At 50.8% G+C, this 17,281-nt stretch overlaps 17 non-coding genes across 17 annotated transcripts; all 17 read right to left on the bottom strand.

Annotated features, from left to right (window-relative positions):
* Positions 1–2,620: 2,620 nt before the first annotated feature.
* Trnay-gua (transfer RNA tyrosine (anticodon GUA)) lies at positions 2,621–2,715 on the bottom strand. The gene is made up of 2 exons: positions 2,679–2,715; positions 2,621–2,656 (listed from the first exon to the last, which is right to left on the bottom strand). It is a non-coding gene; the product is annotated as a tRNA-Tyr (tRNA).
* A 1,296-nt stretch (positions 2,716–4,011) lies between these two features.
* On the bottom strand, positions 4,012–4,106 carry Trnah-gug (transfer RNA histidin (anticodon GUG)). Its single transcript has 2 exons — positions 4,070–4,106; positions 4,012–4,047 (listed from the first exon to the last, which is right to left on the bottom strand). It is a non-coding gene; the product is annotated as a tRNA-His (tRNA).
* Positions 4,107–6,521: 2,415 nt separating this feature from the next.
* Positions 6,522–6,616, bottom strand: Trnay-gua (transfer RNA tyrosine (anticodon GUA)). Its single transcript has 2 exons — positions 6,580–6,616; positions 6,522–6,557 (listed from the first exon to the last, which is right to left on the bottom strand). It is a non-coding gene; the product is annotated as a tRNA-Tyr (tRNA).
* Positions 6,617–7,326: 710 nt separating this feature from the next.
* On the bottom strand, positions 7,327–7,421 carry Trnah-gug (transfer RNA histidin (anticodon GUG)). The gene is made up of 2 exons: positions 7,385–7,421; positions 7,327–7,362 (listed from the first exon to the last, which is right to left on the bottom strand). It is a non-coding gene; the product is annotated as a tRNA-His (tRNA).
* Positions 7,422–7,614: 193 nt separating this feature from the next.
* Positions 7,615–7,709, bottom strand: Trnay-gua (transfer RNA tyrosine (anticodon GUA)). The gene is made up of 2 exons: positions 7,673–7,709; positions 7,615–7,650 (listed from the first exon to the last, which is right to left on the bottom strand). It is a non-coding gene; the product is annotated as a tRNA-Tyr (tRNA).
* A 709-nt stretch (positions 7,710–8,418) lies between these two features.
* Trnah-gug (transfer RNA histidin (anticodon GUG)) lies at positions 8,419–8,513 on the bottom strand. The gene is made up of 2 exons: positions 8,477–8,513; positions 8,419–8,454 (listed from the first exon to the last, which is right to left on the bottom strand). It is a non-coding gene; the product is annotated as a tRNA-His (tRNA).
* A 191-nt stretch (positions 8,514–8,704) lies between these two features.
* Trnay-gua (transfer RNA tyrosine (anticodon GUA)) lies at positions 8,705–8,799 on the bottom strand. Its single transcript has 2 exons — positions 8,763–8,799; positions 8,705–8,740 (listed from the first exon to the last, which is right to left on the bottom strand). It is a non-coding gene; the product is annotated as a tRNA-Tyr (tRNA).
* Positions 8,800–9,507: 708 nt separating this feature from the next.
* Trnah-gug (transfer RNA histidin (anticodon GUG)) lies at positions 9,508–9,602 on the bottom strand. Its single transcript has 2 exons — positions 9,566–9,602; positions 9,508–9,543 (listed from the first exon to the last, which is right to left on the bottom strand). It is a non-coding gene; the product is annotated as a tRNA-His (tRNA).
* A 186-nt stretch (positions 9,603–9,788) lies between these two features.
* Positions 9,789–9,883, bottom strand: Trnay-gua (transfer RNA tyrosine (anticodon GUA)). Its single transcript has 2 exons — positions 9,847–9,883; positions 9,789–9,824 (listed from the first exon to the last, which is right to left on the bottom strand). It is a non-coding gene; the product is annotated as a tRNA-Tyr (tRNA).
* A 709-nt stretch (positions 9,884–10,592) lies between these two features.
* Positions 10,593–10,687, bottom strand: Trnah-gug (transfer RNA histidin (anticodon GUG)). The gene is made up of 2 exons: positions 10,651–10,687; positions 10,593–10,628 (listed from the first exon to the last, which is right to left on the bottom strand). It is a non-coding gene; the product is annotated as a tRNA-His (tRNA).
* A 194-nt stretch (positions 10,688–10,881) lies between these two features.
* Trnay-gua (transfer RNA tyrosine (anticodon GUA)) lies at positions 10,882–10,976 on the bottom strand. Its single transcript has 2 exons — positions 10,940–10,976; positions 10,882–10,917 (listed from the first exon to the last, which is right to left on the bottom strand). It is a non-coding gene; the product is annotated as a tRNA-Tyr (tRNA).
* Positions 10,977–12,550: 1,574 nt separating this feature from the next.
* Positions 12,551–12,645, bottom strand: Trnay-gua (transfer RNA tyrosine (anticodon GUA)). The gene is made up of 2 exons: positions 12,609–12,645; positions 12,551–12,586 (listed from the first exon to the last, which is right to left on the bottom strand). It is a non-coding gene; the product is annotated as a tRNA-Tyr (tRNA).
* A 190-nt stretch (positions 12,646–12,835) lies between these two features.
* On the bottom strand, positions 12,836–12,930 carry Trnay-gua (transfer RNA tyrosine (anticodon GUA)). Its single transcript has 2 exons — positions 12,894–12,930; positions 12,836–12,871 (listed from the first exon to the last, which is right to left on the bottom strand). It is a non-coding gene; the product is annotated as a tRNA-Tyr (tRNA).
* A 984-nt stretch (positions 12,931–13,914) lies between these two features.
* On the bottom strand, positions 13,915–14,009 carry Trnay-gua (transfer RNA tyrosine (anticodon GUA)). Its single transcript has 2 exons — positions 13,973–14,009; positions 13,915–13,950 (listed from the first exon to the last, which is right to left on the bottom strand). It is a non-coding gene; the product is annotated as a tRNA-Tyr (tRNA).
* A 710-nt stretch (positions 14,010–14,719) lies between these two features.
* Trnah-gug (transfer RNA histidin (anticodon GUG)) lies at positions 14,720–14,814 on the bottom strand. Its single transcript has 2 exons — positions 14,778–14,814; positions 14,720–14,755 (listed from the first exon to the last, which is right to left on the bottom strand). It is a non-coding gene; the product is annotated as a tRNA-His (tRNA).
* Positions 14,815–15,817: 1,003 nt separating this feature from the next.
* On the bottom strand, positions 15,818–15,912 carry Trnay-gua (transfer RNA tyrosine (anticodon GUA)). The gene is made up of 2 exons: positions 15,876–15,912; positions 15,818–15,853 (listed from the first exon to the last, which is right to left on the bottom strand). It is a non-coding gene; the product is annotated as a tRNA-Tyr (tRNA).
* A 979-nt stretch (positions 15,913–16,891) lies between these two features.
* Trnay-gua (transfer RNA tyrosine (anticodon GUA)) lies at positions 16,892–16,986 on the bottom strand. The gene is made up of 2 exons: positions 16,950–16,986; positions 16,892–16,927 (listed from the first exon to the last, which is right to left on the bottom strand). It is a non-coding gene; the product is annotated as a tRNA-Tyr (tRNA).
* Between the last annotated feature and the right edge of the window lie 295 nt (positions 16,987–17,281).

Genomic DNA, 17,281 nt, shown 5'->3' with positions numbered 1-17,281 from the left:
AGAGCGCCCCTGTCGCCGCTAGGTGGCGTACCGCTAGGTGGCGCGGATAGGCAGTCTGGCACGCGCTCGCGTGGTCCGCAAACTTTTGTGGTTGACTGTACATTTAACGTGGCTACACGTAGCGCTCCTTCAATATTGGCCGCCATGACTAAATGGCAGAAGGGTGCCCATCAGTTACCCAAGGACGCGTGTTCATAATGACGCGCCGATAACCGCGTCGAGAGCCACAAAAGCAAACGCAACTCGACCTCTCTAAGAAACGCTCAAATGCAACTTGAGCCCCCGTTCCTGACACATATCTAAAAAGGGTAGTGCTCAGGATGACGGCCATTGCACTAACCAACCCCCCAACCCGCCTAAGCTACAGACAGTACAAAATTACGGAGGCGGTTTACCCGCCTCCCGTGGATCGTCCGTAATGTTCGGCCGCAGCTTCAGGGTTGGTATCCTCATACCTGGCGTTTTGGGCGGTGGCTCGTCTCCGCCATTGCTGTCTTGTAGCGTAGCCAGGCTATTGGCCTGGTCGTGCGGTCGTTTCCCAGCCTGCAAGGTAGCGAGCCCGCTATGGGTGTCCATGTCTTCAGGCTAAGGGGGGGGGGGGGGGTGGAGGCCGCTGCCGGATCAGGTGGGCTCTCTTCCTCAGGGTTCGGCATGACTGCAGTGCCCTCTGCTTTCTCTTGTTCAGAGGCGGCGGCCTCATCGACGTGTTGCCTTTGTTGCTGAAGTCGTACCTCCGACTTTGCCACCTCGCCAGCTGCTTCCTTAGCCGTGGACGATGTGTCTTCCATGTCCGCGTCGTCCATGAGCAGGGCGGAGTTGTCGTCGTTGCTCACGGGTCCGGTCACTCTAGCGTACGTCCGCTCGCACTGACTCTCTTCGTGACCGAAGCGTCGGCACGCACCACACCGCGGTATGCGGCAGTCGCGGCGAATATGGCCTGTTCCGCGGCAGCGTAGGCAGAGTGGGGCCCTGCCCGGCACAACCACGAGAGCCAGCTCGCCGGAGACGCTCACCTGGTGTGGGAGGTCGTCCAGCATTACGCCCGGCTTCAACTTCAATGGTAACCAGTCTTGTGGTAGAGTTCTTATCAGCCACGCCATGCACCCGCCACCGCTCGCGGGCGACGTCCGTGACCTTTGCGAACGGCGCGAAGGCCAGACGCACGTCCTCGTCGGGAACGGTGTGCAGCAGCCAATACACTTTCACGCGCACATCCAGGTTGGCGGGGTCAATGACGAGGCATCGGTCCTTTTTGACCTGCAGCTCACCAATGCTGACGATCTTCTTCACAGCTTCGTCGTCCTTGAAGGTCACGGCCCAAACGTGGCTCATACGGTAGCGCCCGAGGGCCACCACTTCCGGCAGGAGCGATAACGGGGCAAGCGCATCGCGGAAATCTTCCACCCGGTATGGGCGGGCCCTTATATCACAATGTAAAAAAAAAAAAACGGCGTTCACAACAAAACGCCCTATTGGCAAACTCGGCAAAACAACTTGGTACTCGTTGTCCGCAGCAAAATTCCTGTTACCGCGGCCGCTCAGGGCCGCTGAAGCCGCTCCTACGGAGCCCGTCATCATACGTCCGTCACGCTCGGTGGTCGGAAGCAGAATCGTCGACGGAGCTGATGGGCGACACCTTCCGATCGCATTTCGTGCATTCATTAATGGCACGCATCAGGCATATCAAGCCTGACGCTCCGTAGAAAGTGTGTCCTGATCAATACCACCAAAAAAAAAATAGCGGAAAGTAATCAACAGTGCAAGCGATAAAAAGTAAGCCATGACTAGAAATAAAAATTCACGCAAGTTTGCACTCTTTCCCGCAAAGCTGACGCACAGCGAAGCTTACTGACTGCTACTGCTAGGTCTTGGTTTAACTTAACTACGCATTTAGGAAGGTTTTGTCTGGCGATCATTTTCGGAGGGATCTTCCCTTTATCGACATTTCGCGTGACTAGCGCTGGACGCGTCGGCGCCTACGAGCGACAGCGCTCCTTTTCATGCAACAAACGCAGGGAGTAAAGGTTGGCACAGTGCCAAGAATGCGGCTGCTTACCGTCGCCGAACACGTTGGACGCTAGCCGCTCGATATCAATCAGCCAGATTTGCTGGGTCTTGAGCTTTGCTCGGCCTAGTGCAAGGTTTCGCTTTTCTTTTTCTCTTGGCTCAGCGCGCCGCGGAGAAAAGAGAGGCGGGGGTCGGAAAGGCAGGGAGCTGGCGAGGAGGAGACCGCGTTTCTTCGCCTTCTCGTCCTGGATGCCATGGCTACGGCGCGGCAGTTTCTTGGCACGCACCACAAATTACGGCTGGCTTAAACAGCTTCGCTGTTAAAAGTCCGTCGAGCCGGATCCGAATAAGCGACCTATGGATAGCTGTTTCTATAATAGCACTCCTACAGTCCACCGCTCAACCAACTCAGATATCGACAAAGCTGATGGGCAACACCTTCCGATCGCATTTAGTGCATTCATTTATCGCACCCTTGAGGTAGATCAAGGCGGACGTTATGTGAAAAAATTTGTCCTTATCAATACTCCCCCTCCCACCCCCCACGAAAAGAAGAGCGGGAAGTTATCAACAGTGGTGGTGATAAAAAGTGAGCCATGACAGGCAACAAAACTCCGTCGAGCCGGATTCGAACCAGGGACCTATGCATATCTGTTTCTCCAATAGCACTCCTACAGTCCACCGCTCTACCAACTGAGCTATCGACGGAGCTGATAGGCACCTTCCGATCGCATTTAGTGCATTGATTTGTCGCACGCTTAAGGTAGATCAAGGCTGACTTTATTTAAAAAATGTGTCCTTATCAATCGCACCAAAAAAAAAGAGCGGAATGTAATCAACACTGCTGGTGATAAAAAGAAAGTAAGCCATGACTAGAAATAAAAATTCACGCAAGTTTGCACTCTTTCGCGCAAAGCTGACGCACAGCAAAGCTTACTGGCTTATACTCCTAGGTATTAGCTTGGTTGCTGCTAGGTCTTCGTTTAACTTAACTACGCATGTAGGAAGGTTTTCTCGGGCGATCATTTTCGAAGGGACCTTTTCTTTCGCGACATTTCGCGTGACTAGCGCTGGCCGCGTCGGCGCCTACGAGCTACAGCGCTCCCGGCATGCCACAAACGCAGGCAGTAAAGGTCGGCACAGTACCAAGGACGCCGCTGCTTACCGACGCCGAACACAATGGAGGCTAGCCGCTCGATATCAATCGGCCAGATTTGCTGTGTCTTGAGCTTTGCACGGCCTAGTGCAAGCTTTTGCTTTTCATTTTCTCCTGGCTCAGGGCGCCGCGGAGAAAAGAGAGGCGGGGGTCGGAAAGGCAGGGAGCTGGCGAGGAGGAGACCGCGTTTCTTCGCCTTCTCGTCCTGGATGTCATGGGTACGGCGCAGCAGTTTCTTGGCAGGCACCACAAATTACGGCTGGCTTAAGCAGCTTCGCTGTTAAAAGTCCGTCGAGCCGGATCCGAATAAGCGACCTTTGATAGCTGTTTCTATGATAGCACTCCTACAGTCCACCGCTCAACCAACTCAGATATCGACAAAGCTGATGGGCAACACCTTCCGATCGCATTTAGTGGATTTATTTATCGCACGCTTGAGGTAGATCAAGGCGGACGTTGTGTAAAAAATATGTCCTTATCAATACCCCCCCTCCCCCCCCCACGAAATGAAGAGCGGGAAGTTATCAACAGTGGTGGTGATAAAAAGTAAGCCATGACAGGTAATAAAAACTCCATCGAGCCGGATCCGAATCAGCGACCTATGGATAACTGTTTCTATAATAGCACTCCTACAGTACACCGCTCAACCAACTCAGATATCGACAAAGCTGATGGGCAACACCTTCGATTGCATTTAGTGCAATTATCGCACGCTTGAGGTAGATCAAGGCGGACGTTATGTGAAATTTGTCCTTATCAATACTCCCCCTCCCGCCCCCACGAAAAGAAGAGCGGGAGGTTATCAACAGTGGTGGTGATAAAACGTAAGACATGACAGGCAATAAAACTCCGTCGAGCCGGATTCGAACCAGCGACCTATGGATATCTGTTTCTCCAATAGCACTCCCACAGTCCACCGTTCTACCAACTGAGCTATCGACGGAGCTGAGGGGCGACACCTTCCGATCTGCATTTCGTGCATTCATTAATGACACGCATGAGGCATATCAAGCCTCACGCTCCGTATAAAATGTGTCCTGATCAATACTAAAAAAAAGAGCGGAAAGTAATCAAGACTGCTGGTGATAAAAAGTAAGCCATGACTACAAATAAAAATTCACGCAAGTTTGCACTCTTTCCCGCAAAGCTGACGCACAGCGAAGCTTACTGGCTGCTACTGCTAGGTCTTGGTTTAACTTAACTACGCATTTAGGAAGGTATTCTCGGGCGATCATTTTCGGTAGTACCTTCCTATTTGCGACATTTCGTCAGACTAGCGCTGGACGCGTCGGCGCCTACGAGCGACGGCGTTCCTGGCATCCCACAAACGCAGGCAGTAAAGGTTGGCACAGTACCAAGAACGCGCTGCTTACTGACGCCGAATACGTCGGTAAGCAGAAACAGCGAAGCTGTTTAAGCAAGCCGTAATTTGTGTTGCGTGCCAAGAAACTGCCGCGCCGTAGCCATGGCAACCAGGACGAGAAGGCGAAGAAACGCGGTCTCCTCCTCGCCAGCGTCACGGACAGCTTACGAAAGTTGGCAGATACAAAATCATTGGCGCCACAAGTTCCTATTTAACGGAAACGTTTGCACTTCTGGAAGCTCTCACATACATCCGCTCTCTGTCGAACAATACTCCGGTCCATATATATACTGACTGTTTATCGTGATTGACTGCCTTATCATCTCTCACTACCACTAATCCGTATGTCTTTCAAATCAAACAACACCTGTTATCAATTGGTGCTCTCCGTCCCGTCGCTCTCTTTCACGTCCCCGCGCATAGTGGAGTTGAAGGAAACGAAATGGCCGATCACTATGGGAAATCTGCCGCTTCGCGGTGTCTGTCTAGGTTCGTCCTCGCCTCTCCGACCACCATCAAATCTCAAATGCGCACCTCATCCTATGCGCAGTGGAACGTGGCGTGGACGCGAGACAACACGGACACTGAACTTTTTCGGTGGATTCCCAACATAAATAATATACCTATCTTTTTTCCGCCTACAAAACCACTTGCACACTTCATTACCGCACATGGCAGGATGCCTTTTTACTATTTCCGATCTAACCTCTCCCCTCATAGCAATTGTGCGTGTGGGATGCCATGCACCGACGTGCAACACTTTTTTAATGAATGTCCTCTCACTAATCATCTCGCCCGACTGTTAAAGGACGACTCTAAAACGAGAATAACACCTAATCATTATAATGCTTTACTCAATAATAAGCGGACGAGAGCTTTACTCATTCAACTGTACCACCTCATAGCCTCATTCACATTCCCGGCAACTGCGTATTCAGACCATGTTCAAGCGAGTGCCCTCCCCCCCCCCCCTTTTTTTTTGTATTGACTCTCAGATTTTGTTACCTGCTGTCCTTTGTTATGCCAACAAAGGTGGAGCTTGCCTCCGGGGGCAGTTGGGACGGAATGTCTGGTACATGCCATCATCATCATCACCCTCTCACCCCTTTTTCGCTCATGATTGCTTCTTTGAGCGAAAAGTTCACCCCTGGACTAGCCTTCCAGGCCTTCCGTCAATGGAGCCAATGGGTTCATCTCGGTGCCACGGGCCCGGACTGGCAGTATACTGCCGATGCCTCATGGAAGCCTTCATCATGCACACCAACCGTGCTGTTTGGACTTTTCCTGCTGGTGTTTTTTTTTCTCTCTTTCTTCTTCTTTTCCTTGCTTTTCTATCTGTGTTATTGATTTATCTATTTAGTTCTTTATTTATTTTCCCTTTTCTTTCTCTATTTTCTTTCTAATTGTATGTATGTCTGTGAAATACGTGTGTGTTTAAAATAAAAAGCTTAGACGCGACATTTCACGCCATGGCAGACACTTAGCTCCCATCTTTTGACAGGACTTGCCCGCATATTTTCTCCGCCTTTTGGGTCGGCTCACCCTCAGCATTCTTTCATGTTTCTCTTCTCTCTCTCAATTGGCTTTTCCCTAAACTCCTTCATGGGTTGTACCCTTATTCATTTTCTTTTGATTGGTTTAAGCTTGCGATACGTTAGGGGTGCGGGCTACCTTTATTTTCATTTAGGTTGTTTTTCTTGTTCAGAGGGACCTAAAAACAAGCCGAATACGTTGGAGGCTAGCCGCTCGATATCAATCGGCCAGATTTGCTGTGTCTTGAGCTTTGCGCGGCCTAGTGCAAGCTTTCCCTTTTCTTTTTCTCCTGGCTCAGCGCGCCGCGGAGACAAGAGACGCGGGGATCGGTAAGGCAGAGAGCTGGCGAGGAGGAGACGGCGTGTTTCCGCCTCCTACTCCGGGTGGCCATGGCTACGGCGTGGCAGTTTCTTGGCACGCACCATAAACTACGGGTGGCTTAAACAGCTTCACTGTTGAAAGTCCGTCGAGCCGGCTTCGAAGCAGCGACCTATGGATATCTGTTTCTATAATACAACTCCTACAGTCCATCGCTCTACCAACTGAGCTATCGACGGAGCTCGTGGGCGACACCTTCCGATCGCATTTCGTGTATTCAATAATGGCACACATGAGGCATATCAAGCCTGACGCTCCGTAGAAAATGTGTCCTGATGAATACCACCCCAAAAAATTGCGGAAAGTAATCAACAGTGCTAGTGATAAAAAGTAAGCCATGACTAGAAATAAAAATTCACGCAAGTTTGCACTCTTTCGCGCAAAGTTTACGCACAGCAAAGCTTACTGGCTGCTACTGCTAGGTCTTGGTTTAATTTAACTACGCATGTAGGAAGGTTTTGTCGGGCGATCATTTTCGGAGGGATCTTCCCTTTATCGACATTTCGCGTGACTAGCGCTGGACGCGTCGGCGCCTACGAGCGACAGCGCTCCTTTTCATGCAACAAACGCAGGCAGTAAAGGTTGGCACAGTGCCAAGAATGCGGCTGCTTAGCGTCGCCGAACACGTTGGACGCTAGCCGCTCGATATCAATAGGCCAGATTTGCTGTGTCTTCAGCTTTGGGCGGCGTAGTGCAAGTTTGCGCCTTTTTTCTGTCCTGGCCCAGCCCGCGCGGAGAGAAGAGAGGCGCGGGTCGGGAAGGCAGGGAGCTGGCGAGGAGGAGACCACGTGTCTTCGCCTTCTCTTCCAGGTTGCCATGGCTACGGCGCGGCAGATTCTTGGCACGCACCACAAATTACTGCTGGCTTAAACAGCTTCGCTCTTAAAAGTCCGTCAAGCCGGATTCGAATCAGCGACCTATGGATAACTTTTTCTCCAATAGCACCCGCACAGTCCACCGCTCTACCAACTGAGATATCGACGGAGCTGATGGGCGACACCTGCTGATCGCATTTAGTGCATTCATTTATCGCACGCTTGAGGTAGATCAAGGCTGACGTTATTTTAAAAATTTGTCGTTATCAATACCTCCGCACCCCCCCTCCCCACGAAAAGAAGAGCGGGAAGTTATCAACAGTGGTGGTGATAAAAAGTAAGCCATTACACGCAATAAAAAGTCCGTCGAGCGGGATTCGAACCAGTGACCTATGGATATCTGTTTCTATAATAGAACTCCTACAGTCCATCGCTCTACCAACTAAGCTATCGACGGAGCTGGTGGGCGACACCTTCCGATCGCATTTCGTGTATTCAATAATGGCACGCATGAGGCATATCAAGCCTGACGCTCCGTAGAAAATGTGTCCTGATCAATACCACCCAAAAAAATAGCGGAAAGTAATCAACAGTGCTAGTGATAAAAAGTAAGCCATGACTAGAAATAAAAATTCACGCAAGTTTGCACTCTTTCGGCAAAGTTTACGCACAGCAAAGCTTACTGGCTGCTAATGCTAGGTCTTGGTTTAACTTAACTACGCATGTAGGAAGGTTTTGTCGGGCGATCATTTTCGGAGGGATCTTCCCTTTATCGACATTTCGCATGACTAGCGCTGGACGCGTCGGCGCCTACGAGCGACAGCGCTCCTTTTCATGCAACAAACGCAGGCAGTAAAGGTTGGCACAGTGCCAAGAATGCGGCTGCTTAGCGTCGCCGAACACGTTGGACGCTAGCCGCTCGATATCAATAGGCCAGATTTGCTGTGTCTTCAGCTTTGGGCGGCGTAGTGCAAGTTTGCGCCTTTTTTCTGTCCTGGCCCAGCCCGCGCGGAGAGAAGAGAGGCGCGGGTCGGGAAGGCAGGGAGCTGGCGAGGAGGAGACCACGTGTCTTCGCCTTCTCTTCCAGGTTGCCATGGCTACGGCGCGGCAGATTCTTGGCACGCACCACAAATTACTGCTGGCTTAAACAGCTTCGCTCTTAAAAGTCCGTCAAGCCGGATTCGAATCAGCGACCTATGGATAACTTTTTCTCCAATAGCACCCGCACAGTCCACCGCTCTACCAACTGAGATATCGACGGAGCTGATGGGCGACACCTGCTGATCGCATTTAGTGCATTCATTTATCGCACGCTTGAGGTAGATCAAGGCTGACGTTACGTAAAAAATATGTCCTTATCAATACCCCCCCCCCCCCCCGCCACGAAAAGAAGAGCGGGAGGTTATCAGCAGTGCTGGTGATAAAACGTAAGCCATGACACGCAATAAAAAGTCCGTCGAGCCGGCTTCGAAGCAGCGACCTATGGATATCTGTTTCTCCAATAAAACTCCTACAGTCCATCGCTCTACCTACTGAGCTATCGACGGAGCTGGTGGGCGACACCTTCCGATCGCATTTCGTGTATTCAATAATGGCACGCTTGAGGCATATCAAGCCTGACGCTCCGTAGAAAATGTGTGCTAATCAATGCCACCCAAAAAAAGAGCGGAAAGTAATCAACAGTGCTGGTGATAAAAAGTAAGCCATGACTAGAAATAAAAATTCACGCAAGTTTGCACTCTTTCGCGCAAAGTTTACGCGCAGCGAAGCTTACTGGCTGCTACTGCTAGGTCTTGGTTTAACTTAACTACGCATTTAGGAAGGTATTCTCGGGCGATCATTTTCGGTAGTACCTTCCTATTTGCGACATTTCGTCTGACTAGCGCTGGACGCGTCGGCGCCTACGAGCGACAGGTTCCTGGCATGCCACAAACGCAGGCAATAAAGGTTGGCACAGTACCAAGAACGCCGCTGCTTACCGACGCTGAACACGTTGGAGGCTAGCCGCTCGATATCAATCGGCCAGATTTGCTGTGTCTTCAGCTTTGGGCGGCGTAGTGCAAGTTTGCGTCTTTTTTCTGTCCTGGCTCAGCCAGCGCGGAGAGAAGAGAGGCGCGGGTCGGGAAGGCAGGGAGCTGGCGAGGAGGAGACCGCGTGTCTTCGCCTTCTCTTCCAGGTTGCCATGGCTACGGCGCGGCAGATTCTTGGCACGCACCACAAATTATGGCTGGCTTAAACAGCTTCGCTCTTAAAAGTCCGTCAAGCCGGATTCGAATCAGCGACCTATGGATAACTTTTTCTCCAATAGCACCCCCACAGTCCACCGCTCTACCAACTGAGATATCGACGGAGCTGATGGGCGACACCTGCTGATCGCATTTAGTGCATTCATTTATCGCACGCTTGAGGTAGATCAAGGCTGACGTTACGTAAAAATTATGTCCTTATCAATACCCCCCCCCCCCCGCGAAAAGAAGGGCGGGAAGTTATCAACAGTGCTGGTGATAAAAAGTAAGCCATGACACGCAATAAAAAGTCCGTCGAGCCGGATTCGAACCAGCGACCTATGGATGTCTGTTTATCCAATAGCAGTCCTACAGTCCACCGCTCTACCAACTGAGCTACCGACGGAGCTGATGGGCGACACATTCGGATCACATTTAGTGCATTCAATAATGGAACGCTAGAGGCATATCAAGCCTGACGCTCCGTAGAAAATGTGTCCTGATCAATACCACCCCAAAAAAGAGCGGAAAGTAATCAACAGTGTTGGTGATAAAAAGTACGCTATGACTAGAAAAAAAATCACGAAAGATTGCACTCGGTCGCGCAAAGCTTACGCACAGCGAAGCTTACTGGCTGCTACTGCTAGGTATTGGTTTTACTTAACTACGCATTTAGGAACGTATTCTCGGGCGATCATTTTCGGTAGTACCTTCCTATTTGCGACATTTAGTCTGACTAGCGCTGGACGCGTCGGCGCCGACGAGCGACAGCGTTCCTGGCATGCCACAAACGCAGGCACTAAAGGTTGGCACAGTACCAAGAACGCCGTTGCTTACGGACGCCGAACACGTTGGAGGCTAGCCGCTCGATATCAATCGGCCAGATTTGCTGTGTCTTCAGCTTTGCGCGGCCTAGTGCAAGCTTGCGCCTTTTTTTTTCTCCTGGGTGAGCGCGCCGCGGAGAGAAGAGAGGTTGGGGTTGGGAAGGCAGAGAGGTGACGAGGAGGAGACCGCCTGTCTTCGCCTTCTCCTCCAGGTTGCCATGGCTACGGCGCGGAAGATTCCTGGCACGCAACACAAATTACGGCTGGCTTAAACAGCTTTGCTCTTAAAAGTCCGTCAAGCCGGATTCGAATCAGCGACCTATGGATAACATTTTCTCCAATAGCACTCCCACAGTCCACCGCTCTACCAACTGAGATATCGACGGAGCTGATGGGCGACACCTGCTGATCGCATTTAGTGCATTCATTTATCGCACGCTTGAGGTAGATCAAGGCTGACGTTATTTTAAAAATTTGTCCTTATCAATACCCCCCCCCCCCCCCCCCCCCACGAAAAGAAGAGCGGGAAGTTATCAACAATGCTGGTGATAAAAAGTAAGCCATGACACGCAATAAAAAGTCCGTCGAGCCGGAGTCGAACCAGCGACCTATGGATATCTATTTCTCCAATAGCACTCCTACAGTCTACCGCTCTACCAACTGAGCTATCGACGGAGCTGATGGGCGACACTTTCGGATCACATTTAGTGCATTCAATAATGGAACGCTAGAGGCATATCAAGCCTGACGCTCCGTAGAAAATGTGCCCTGATCAATACCACCCCAAAAAAAGAGCGGAAAGTAATCAACAGTGTTGGTGATAAAAAGTAAGCCATGACTAGAAAAAAAAAATCACGAAAGATTGCACTCGGTCGCGCAAAGCTTACGCACAGCGAAGCTTACTGGCTGCTACTGCTAGGTATTGGTTTTACTTAACAACGCATTTAGGAACGTATTCTCGGGCGATCATTTTCGGTAGTACCTTCCTATTTGCGACATTTCGTCTGACTAGCGCTGGACGCGTCGGCGCCTACGAGCGACAGCGTTCCTGGCATGCCACAAACGCAGGCACTAAAGGTTGGCACACTACCAAGAACGCCGTTGCATACGGACGCCGAACACGTTGGAGGCTAGCCGCTCGATATCAATCGGCCAGATTTGCTGTGTCTTCAGCTTTGCGCGGCCTAGTGCAAGCTTGCGCCTTTTTTTTTGTCCTTGGTGAGCGCGCCGCGGAGAGAAGAGAGGTTGAGGTTGGGAAGGCAGAGAGGTGACGAGGAGGAGACCGCCTGTCTTCGCCTTCTCCTCCAGGTTGCCATGGCTACGGCGCGGCAGTTTCATGGCACGCACTACAAATTACGGCTGGCTTAAACAGCTTCGCTGTTAAATGTCCGTTGAGCTGGGATTCGTATCAGCGACCTATGGATAGCTGTTTCTATAATAGCACTCCTACAGTCCACCGCTCTCCCAAATGAGATATCGACGGAGCTGATGGTCTTGGTTTAACTTAACTACGCATGTAGGAAAGTTTTGTCGGGCGATCATTTTCGGAGGGATCTTCCCTTTATCGACATTTCGCATGACTAGCGCTGGACGCGTAGGCGCCTACGAGCGACAGCGCTCCTTTTCATGCAACAAACGCAGGCAGTAAAGGTTGGCACAGTGCCAAGAATGCGGCTGCTTAGCGTCGCCGAACACGTTGGACGCTAGCCGCTCGATATCAATAGGCCAGATTTGCTGGGTCTTGAGCTTTGCTCGGCCTAGTGCAAGCTTTCGCTTTTCTTTTTCTCTTGGCTCAGCGCGCCGCGGAGAGAAGAGAGGCGGGGGTCGGGCAGGCAGAGAGCTGGCGAGGAGGAGTCTGCGTGTCTCCGGCTCCTCCTCCGGGTTGCCATGGCTACGGCGCGGCAGTTTCTTGGCACGCATCACAAATTACGGCTGGCTTAAACAGCTTCGCTGTTAAAAGTCCGTCGAGCCGGCTTCGAAGCAGCGACCTATGGATATCTGTTTCTCCAGTAGCACTCCTACAGTCCACCGCTCTACCAACTGAGATATCGACGGAGCTGATCGGCGACACCTGCTGATCACATTTAGTGCATTCATTTATCGCACGCTTGAGGTAGATAAAGGCTGACGTTATTTTAAAAAATTGTCCTTATCAATACCTCCGCACCCCCCCCCCCCCACGAAAAGAAGAGCGGGAAGTTATCAACAGTGGTGGTGATAAAAAGTAAGCCATGACACGCAATAAAAAGTCCGTCGAGCCGGATTCGAATCAGCGACCTATGGATATCTGTTTCTCCAATAGCACTCCTACAGTCCACCGCTATACCAACTGAGCTATCGACGGAGCTGATGGGCGACACCTGCTGATCACATTTAGTGCATTCATTTATCGCACGCTTGAGGTAGATCAAGGCTGACGTTATTTTAAAAATTTGTCCTTATCAATACTCCCCCCCCCCCCCCCACGAAAAGAAGAGCGGGAGGTTATCAGCAGTGCTGGTGATAAAACGTAAGCCATGACACGCAATAAAAAGTCCGTCGAGCCGGATTCGAACCAGCGACCTATGGATATCTGTTTCTCCAATAGCACTCCTACAGTCCACCGCTCTACCAACTGAGCTATCGACGGAGCTGAGGGGCGACACTTTCGGATCACATTTAGTGCATTCAATAATGGCACGCTTGAGGCATATCAAGCCTGACGCTCCGTAGAAAATGTGTGCTGATCAATACCACCCAAAAAAACAGCGGAAAGTAATCAACAGTGCTGGTGATAAAAAGTAAGCCATGACTAGAAATAAAAATTCACGCAAGTTTGCACTCTTTCGCGCAAAGTTTACGCACAGCGAAGCTTACTGGCTGCTACTGCTAGGTCTTGGTTTAACTTAACTACGCATTTAGGAAGATATTCTCGGGCGATCATTTTCGGTAGTACCTTCCTATTTGCGACATTTCGTCTGACTAGCGCTGGACGCGTCGGCGCCTACGAGCGACAGGTTCCTGGCATGCCACAAACGCAGGCAATAAAGGTTGGCACAGTACCAAGAACGCCGCTGCTTACCGACGCTGAACACGTTGGAGGCTAGCCGCTCGATATCAATCGGCCAGATTTGCTGTGTCTTCAGCTTTGCGTGGCCTAGTGCAAGCTTGCGCCTTTTTTTTTTCTCCTCGGTGAGCGCGCCGCGGAGAGAAGAGAGGTTGGGGTTGGGAAGGCAGAGAGGTGACGAGGCGGAGACCGCCTGTCTTCGCCTTCTCCTCCAGGTTGCCATGGCTACGGCGCGGCAGATTCTTGGCACGCACCACAAATTACGGCTGGCTTAAACAGCTTCGCTGTTAAATGTCCGTCGAGCCGGATTCGTATCAGCGACCTATGGATAGCTGTTTCTATATTAGCACTCCTACAGTCCACCGCTCTCCCAAATGAGATATCGACGGAGCTGATGGGCGACACCTTTCGATCACGTTTAGTGCATTCATTTATCGCACGCGTGAGGTAGATCAAGCCTGAGTTTATGTAAAAAATGTGTCCTTATCAATACCAACCCAAAAAAAAGAGCGGGAAGTTGTCAACAGTGCTGGTGATAAAAAGTAAGCCATGACAGGCAATAAAAAGTCCGTCGAGCCGGATTCGAACCAGCGACCTATGGATATCTGTTTCTCCAATAGCACTCCTACAGTCCACCGCTCTACCAACTGAGCTATCGACGGAGCTGATGGGCGACACTTTCGGATCACATTTAGTGCATTCAATAATTGGCACGCTTGAGGCATATCAAGCCTGACGCTCCGTAGAAAATGTGTGCTGATCAATACCACCCAAAAAAGGAGCGGAAAGTAATCAACAGTGCTGGTGATAAAAAGTTAGCCATGACTAGAAATGAAAATTCACGCAAGTTTGCACTCTTTCGCGCAAAGCTGACGCACACCGAAGCTTACTGGCTGCTACTGCTAGGTCTTGGTTTAACTTAACTACGCATTTAGGAAGGTATTCTCGGACGATCATTTTCGGTAGTACCTTCCTATTTGCGACATTTCGTCTGACTAGCGCTGGACGCGTCGGCGCCTACGAGCGACAGGTAACTGGCATGCCACAAACGCAGGCGGTAGAGGTTGGCACAGTACCAAGAACGCCGCTGCTTACCGACGCTAAACACGTTGGAGGCTAGCCGCTCGATATCAATCGGCCAGATTTGCTGTGTCTTCAGCTTTGGGCGGCGTAGTGCAAGTTTGCTCCTTTTTTCTGTCCTGGCTCAGCCCGCGCGGAGAGAAGAGAGGGGGGGGGTCGGGAAGGCAGGGAGCTGGCGAGGAGGAGACCGCGTGTCTTCGCCTTCTCTTCCAGGTTGCCATGGCTACGGCGCGGCAGATTCTTAGCACGCACCACAAATTACGGCTGGCTTAAACAGCTTCGCTCTTAAAAGTCCGTCAAGCCGGATTCGAATCAGCGACCTATGGATAACTTTTTCTCCAATAGCACTCCCACAGTCCACCGCTCTACCAACTGAGATATCGACGGAGCTGATGGGCGACACCTGCTGATCGCATTTAGTGCATTCATTTATCGCACGCTTGAGGTAGATCAAGGCTGACGCTCCGTAGAAAATGTGTCCTGATCAATACCACCCCAAAAAAAGAGCGGAAAGTAATCAAGACTGCTGGTCATAAAAAGTTAGCCATGACTAGAAATAAAAATTCACGCAAGATTGCACTCTTTCGCGCAAAGTTTACGCACAGCGAAGCTTACTGGCTGCTACTGCTAGGTCTTGGTTTAACTTAACTACGCATTTAGGAAGGTATTCTCGGGCAATCATTTTCGGTAGTACCTTCCTATTTGCGACATTTCGTCTGACTAGCGCTGGACGCGTCGGCGCCTACGAGCGACAGCGTTCCTGGCATGCCACAAACGCAGGCACTAAAGGTTGGCACAGTACCAAGAACGCCGCTGCTTACCGACGCTGAACACGTTGGAGGCTAGCCGCTCGATATCAATCGGCCAGATTTGCTGTGTCTTCAGCTTTGGGCGGCCTAGTGCAAGCTTGCACCTTTTGTTTTCTCCTGGGTGAGCGCGCCCCTGAGAGAAGAGAGGTTGGGTTTGGGAAGGCAGAGAGCTGGCGAGGAGGAGACCGCCTGTCTTTGCCTTCTCCTCCGGGTTGCCATGGCTACGGCGCGGCAGATTCTGGGCACGCACCACAAATTACGGCTGGCTTAAACAGCTTCGCTCTTAAATGTCCGTCAAGCCGGATTCGAATCAACGACCTATGGATAACTTTTTCTCCAACCGCACTCCCACAGTCCACCGCTCTACCAACTAAGATATAGACGGAGCTGATGGCCGACACCTGCTGATCACATTTAGTGCATTCATTTATCGCACGCTTGAGGTAGATCAAGGCTGACGTTATTTTAAAAATTTGTCCTTATCAATACCCCCCCCCACCACCCTCCCCCCACGAAAAGAAGAGCGGGAGGTTATCAACAGTGCTGGTGATAAAACGTAAGCCATGACACTCAATAAAAAGTCCGTCGAGCCGGCTTCGAAGCAGCGACCTATGGATATCTGTTTCTCCAATAGAACTCCTACAGTCCATCGCTCTACCAACTGAGCTATCGACGGAGCTGGTGGGCGACACCTTCCGATCGCATTTCGTGTATGCAATAATGGCACGCTTGAGGCATATCAAGCCTGACGCTCCGTAGAAAATGTGTGCTAATCAATGCCACCCAAAAAAGAGCGGAAAGTAATCAACAGTGCTGGTGATAAAAAGTAAGTCATGACTAGAAATAAAAATTCACGCAAGTTTGCACTCTTTCGCGCAAAGTTTACGCACAGCGAAGCTTACTGGCTGCTACTGCTAGGTCTTGGTTTAACTTAACTACGCATTTAGGAAGGTATTCTCGGGCGATCATTTTCGGTAGTACCTTCCTATTTGCGACATTTCGTCTGACTAGCGCTGGACGCGTCGGCGCCTACGAGCGACAGGTTCCTGGCATGCCACAAACGCAGGCAATAAAGGTTGGCACAGTACCAAGAACGCCGCTGCTTACCGACGCTGAACACGTTGGAGGCTAGCCGCTCGATATCAATCGGCCAGATTTGCTGTGTCTTCAGCTTTGCGCGGCCTAGTGCAAGCTGCGCCTTTTTTTTTCTCCTGGGTGAGCGCGCCGCGGAGAGAAGAGAGGTTGGTGTTGGGAAGGCAGAGAGGTGACGAGGAGGAGACCGCCTGTCTTCGCCTTCTCCTCCAGGTTGCCATGGCTACGGCGCGGCAGATTCTTGGCACGCACCACAAATTACGGCTGGCTTAAACAGCTTCGCTGTTAAATGTCCGTCGAACCGGATTCGTATCAGCGACCTATGGATAGCTGTTTCTATATTAGCACTCCTACAGTCCACCGCTCTCCCAAATGAGATATCGACGGAGCTGATGGGCGACACCTTTCGATCACGTTTAGTGCATTCATTTATCGCACGCGTGAGGTAAATCATGCCTGAGTTTATGTAAAAAATGTGTCCTTATCAATACCACCCAAAAAAAGAGCAGGAAGTTCTCAACAGTGCTGGTGATAAAAAGTAAGCCATGACAGGCATTAAAAAGTCCGTCGAGCCGGATTCGAACCAGCGACCTATGGATAGCTGTTTCTATATTATCACTCCTACAGTCCACCGCTCTCCCAAATGAGATATCGACGGAGCTGATGGGCGACACCTTTCGATCACGTTTAGTGCATTCATTTATCGCACGCGTGAGGTAGATCAAGACTGACGCTCCGTAGAAAATGTGTCCTGATCAATACCACCCGAAAAAAAGAGCGGAAAGTAATCAAGACTGCTGGTCATAAAAAGTTAGCCATCACTAGAAATAAAAATTCACGCAAGTTTGCACTCTTTCGCGCAAAGTTTACGCACAGCGAAGCTTACTGGCTGCTACTGCTAGGTCATGGTTTAACTTAATTACGCATTTAGGAAGGTATTCTCGGGCAATCAT

The sequence above is a fragment of the Dermacentor silvarum genome, chromosome 1 (assembly GCF_013339745.2).
Source record: "Dermacentor silvarum isolate Dsil-2018 chromosome 1, BIME_Dsil_1.4, whole genome shotgun sequence".
NCBI classification, from domain to species: domain Eukaryota; kingdom Metazoa; phylum Arthropoda; class Arachnida; order Ixodida; family Ixodidae; genus Dermacentor; species Dermacentor silvarum.
Note: the sequence above shows the minus strand (reverse complement) of the source record. Positions and strands in the feature narration are given on the sequence as shown.